General features: G+C 46.9%; 1 protein-coding gene across 3 annotated transcripts in view; it reads left to right on the top strand.

The window, feature by feature from the left end:
* Window positions 1-5,000, top strand: part of si:ch211-45c16.2 (mitogen-activated protein kinase kinase kinase 13) — a 60,447-nt gene that overhangs the window by 10,781 nt on the left and 44,666 nt on the right. The window contains exons 1-2 of one of the 3 annotated variants that reach the window (XM_042084509.1): window positions 2,153-2,375; window positions 4,134-4,216. The gene's annotated coding sequence lies outside the window, so the exon portion shown is untranslated. Of the gene's footprint in view, window positions 1-2,152; window positions 2,381-4,133; window positions 4,217-5,000 lie in introns of those variants that run through there. The other 2 variants (XM_042084510.1, XM_042084508.1) reach the window with 2 other exon arrangements.

The following is a 5,000-nucleotide window of genomic DNA, read 5'->3' as shown; positions in this document are numbered from 1 at the left end:
TAAAATATGGCTCCTTGTCAGCACAAGGGGATGGACTGACATATAGAGAACAAGGGAGGGAGGGAGGGAGAGAGAGAGGGGAGGGACAGAAAGAGAGGGGGGAGGGACAGACAGAGAGAGAGAGTGAGAGAGGGGAGGGAGAGAGAGGGAGGGAGGGAGACCTGGAAGGACAGAGATGGGGGGGTCTGTGGGGAGGTACAGAGAGAAAGAGATAGAGAGAGAGAGAGAGAAAATCTGTGGGGAGGGAAAGAGAGAACAAGAGAGAGAGAGAATATGTGGGGAGACGATGGGATGTTGTTTGAAATTGTATTCTAACAACTGAAGTTACAGTATGTCCATTCATAATGTAAAACGCTTTGTTAAAAAAAACTATTCAATTGGTTTTCACCTGTTTTTCCACAGTCAAAACCATTGACCCTTTTACCATTCAGTTAATCATAACCCATATGAGCCCCCAGATGGCTTTCAGCCATGTCTTTGGGTCTGCTGGCTCTGCTCGGATGGCTGCAAAATCACTAAAGAACACAGCAGCTGGAGGGGTCAGAACATGTTTGTTTAGACCTGTGAGTCTGTGTGTGTCCTCAGAGTGGAATGGAGTCAGCGACCAGCTTGAGGAAGCCTCAGAACAGAGTAGGGCTGCACCTATCAAATATTGTCACAGTCGATTCATCTGTTGGATTATTTTCTCGATTAGTTGTTTGATCGATAAAATGTCAGAAATTGGTGAAATAAATGTGGATCAGTGTTTTCCGTAAGCCCAAGATGGTGTCCTCAAATGGCTTGTTTTGTTGACATGCCTAATATGTTTAGTTTACTGTCATACAGGAGTAAGTCACGATGAAAATATTCAAGTTTAAGAAGGTGCATTCAGAGAACTTTGAGGTATTTCCTTAAAAAAATGATACAAACAATTAATCGATTACTAAAATAGCTGCCGATTAATTTAGTAGTTGACAACTAATCAAATAATTGTTTAAGGGTGTGAGTTTGACAGCGTATTTTGCCGACAGCGTGCACACGCACTGTGGCCAGAGCGAAGTCAGACGCACGAAGTGGACAGAGTCAGGCCGAAGTTAATTAATAAAGGATAGATATATAGATCAGAATTTAACACTGGTTGTATGTGATTGGTTTATTCACTTTCACTTCACCGACCATTTCAGAGTCCCTGCCTTGACGTAGCTTCCTGCTACCTATATATCACCAACGAACTTAGGCCCTAATTGCTGCAGCCCTAGATCAGAGATAGTGACCGGTTCAAGCAGGACTCAGAGCAGGGAGAGTGACCGGTTCAAGCAGGACTCAGAGCAGGGAGAGTGACCAGCTGAAGTCTCAGTCCTGAGAATGACCGGCTGGAAGCAGATGAAGCTGTTCAGACGGCGCCACAGCTGGTCATATCCACCATGTCAGACTGGAACGGTGAACTCTCGTTTCCGCCACCCCTTGTTTTTTCTTTTTTTCCGTCTTTTTCCCCCTCTCTTTTCCCCCCTCTCTTTTCCCCCCTCTCTTTTTCCCCCTCTCTTTTTCCCCTCTTTTCACAAAGCCATTTTCATTAAGCACAGATTGTTGTCAGCCAGGCGTGAAATGGCTCAATTTTTTTTGGGGGGGGGGGGGGTCGTATTTTTTTTAACACGTTTGGATGGGCATTGTGGAAGGGGTCCAAGCACCAGTGCCCCTCCAGCACCTCGCCCCACCCCACCCCCTCTCTGTTCCCCTCTGGCAGGGTGTGGCTCCAGGGCTTAGATTAGACATGCTAGCCCCCCGCCACCGTCCTCCTGCCATATCTCAGTAGGCACATCCCCTCGTGGGACCCCAGTGGTTAGGGGAGGAAGGGGGGGGGGGCACAGAGCATCTGTTCATTAGCCAAGAAACCTCCTCCCTATTGATCCTCCCCTGCCACTTCACACACACACACACACAGACACACACACACACAGACACACACACACACACACACAAACACACACACACCCACTCCACCTCTCCCCTTAGCTCTTTCACCCTCTCATGCCCTCTACACACACACACTTTCACACACACACACTTTCGCACACACACACACACACACACACACACACACACACACTCCACCCCTCCCCTCCTCCCCTCTCCCTAACTCCCTCCTAACTCCTTCAGAAGAGCCGTGTGCACCTCTGCTTGTGTGTGTTGTGTGTGTGGAGCGGAGCCTTATTTGCCTGCTCCCTCTGCTGCTCTGGGACCAGTGGCACAGAAGCACCCCGTCAGGCACCGGAGGATGTAGGTCAGCAGCAGGAGGAGGTAGTTCCTGAAGCCATCGCACCACCCTCTCACTCTCTTTCAGTCCGCAAAGAATTGGACCGCGGAGTTTCCGTCTATTTGGGATTATTTACTCGCATGTAAGGTAGAGGTTCAAGAGGAAGAGGCATGTGTTTTTGGCATCTGTATATGTGTGGTGATGGTGGTCTCTCTCTCTCTCTCTCTCTCTCTCTCTCTCTCTCTCTCTCTCTCAGTGTGTGTGTGTGTGTTTATGAATTGGTCGGCCAAAGAAGGAGAAAATACCTTTGCATGCATGTATGTGTGTTTGTGTGAGTATGGCCTGGATATTCTGTTTGTGTTTACATCAGCCAATCACATGTTTTGTGTCTGTGTAATGTCTAGACTAGAGATTTTATATTAGATTAGCTGAAGCAGCAGCAGGGTGTTTTGGTCTAAAATGAGCAAGCTAACGGAGTAAAATGCATACAAAACACAACATAACCAACAGCCTTGTGTGAGCGCCAGCTTGCAGTTAGCAATAGAGCAGCATGCTATATTAATTAGTCTTTTTTTACTTTAGTATTTATTTATAAAGTATTAGGGATGTGTATAGTTCATTCCTATTGCTGTTTATCTTTTTGTATTTTACATAGAATTCTTTTTGCACTGGTGATATCTTTGCTTTGTTCATTTTTTTGCATGACACACACTGCCATAACACATCACTGCATCTCTTCCACTTATGCATACTGCATCAGAGTGTTAGTTCCCTGCCTGGACTCTGAAATCTGGCGCATAGGCTATTATCTCACAGTTGTGTTTCCATCCTTCAAGAGTTGTGAGTGTGTTTCTTAGTCTGTGTGGGTGTATGTGTGTGTCATTAGCTACTACTTATTGCTTACATTTCCCTTGGGATCAATAAAGTATCTATATAGCTAGCTAGTTAGCTAGCAAGCTATTTAGATAGCTATCTAGCTAGCTAGCTTGCTCAATCAATCTATCAGTGTTGTGCTGTGAAGGCATTGCTCTCATTGTGGCAGAGTGTTCCAAGCCCAAATACAGGACCACACATAGCCCGAGTCCTGGACAAGCCCAAATACAGGACCAACAATACTGTAGCCCGAGTCCTGGACAAGCCCAAATACAGGACCAACAATACTGTAGCCCGAGTCCTGGACAAGCCCAAATACAGGATCACACATACTGTAGCCCAAGTCCTGGACAAGCCCAAATACAGGACCAACAATACTGTAGCCCGAGTCCTGGACAAGCCCAAATACAGGGCCACACATACTGTAGCCCGAGTCCTGGACAAGCCCAAATACAGGACCAACAATACTGTAGCCCGAATCCTGGACAAGCCCAAATACAGGACCACACATACTGTAGCCCGAGTCCTGGACTGCTGGTGGGAATGATGGCTGTGTTTGTCTGTCCCTCACATGACCGTAGGCCATCACAAATACATTTGAAGAAGATCCCAGAACCACTTGCCTTCTTAAGACCTACTTTTTAAAAAAAACTTTTTTGGGGGGGGTTGGATGTGTGTGGTGTTGTGCTTGATTAAAGTGTACTGTGTGTTTGGCTGTGGTTGTTTGTCGTCCTGCTGTCTGTGGGAGCCGGGATCCCCCCTTTTCCATTCCAGCTTATTACATTAACACGAGAGCAGCTCTTAGCCTGATCACTTCAAATGCTCCTGACATACTGATACCTACCTACCTACGCGCACACACACACACACACACACACACACACACACACACACACACACACACACACGTGTGCTCGAGTTCTCTTTTCTCCTAGCACAGGTGGCGTGATAGAGTGTGTTGATCTTTAACCTCTCTCTCTCTCTCTTTGTGTGTGTGTGTGCGTGTGTGTGTGTGCTGATGATGCAGGTGACAGGCTTGAAGGGTCACGCCAGTTTTGTGAGGAGAACAGTCAGCACTGTACCAGGACATGGTTATCAGCTCTCAGAAAGGTAAGTCCCCTGACCCTGCGTGTGTGTGCGTGTGCGTGTGCGTGTGTGTGTGTGTGTGTGAGAGCAGATGAGCATTACCTGCTGTGGTTTTGTGAGTATGTGTATACATGTATTACATGTCAGAGAGGTTTGTGTGACACTATGTGTGTGGTCTGAAGCTGACCACAGGAGAAGTTTGTGTTGTATGTGGGGCAAGTTGTGTGGTCACAGGGGTAGTTTGTGTTGTATGTGGGGCAAGTTGTGTGGTCACAGGGGTAGTTTGTGTTGTATGTGTGGTCTGAAGCCAGCCACGGAGGTAGTTTGTGTTGTATATGGGGGAAGTTGTGTGGCCACAGGGGTAGTTTATATACGTGGGTTTAGTTGTGTGGCACATGGGGTAGTTTGTGTTGCACGTGGGATTGTTTTGACTAGGGAACTTACACACTGTAGGATATTTGTTTTATTTCTGTGTTCTGTTATTTCTCTATAGCCGAAAATTGGTATGTCTTTTTTTCTTTGTTTTTCTGTGTGTGTGTCTGTGTGTGTGTGTGTGTGTGTGTGGCAGTGTGTTTGTGTGCTTTTGGCCCCCAGTGTGTCTGTGTGTGTGTGTGGCAGTGTGTTTGTGTGCTTTTGGCCCCCAGCTTACCTTCAAACTGTGTCATGACTCTGGTCATGGTGACCTTTGAGTCCTACTCTTCTCTAAAACCACACCCACACACGCTCACACACACAGTCAAATGACCCCAGCAGCAATGGCAAGCTGAACAGGGCCAGGCTTATGTATGATTTTATTCAAGTCTGTTTA

Source organism: Alosa sapidissima, chromosome 2 (genome assembly GCF_018492685.1).
Source record: "Alosa sapidissima isolate fAloSap1 chromosome 2, fAloSap1.pri, whole genome shotgun sequence".
In the NCBI taxonomy this organism is placed as follows: Eukaryota; Metazoa; Chordata; class Actinopteri; order Clupeiformes; family Clupeidae; genus Alosa; species Alosa sapidissima.
Note: the sequence above shows the minus strand (reverse complement) of the source record. Positions and strands in the feature narration are given on the sequence as shown.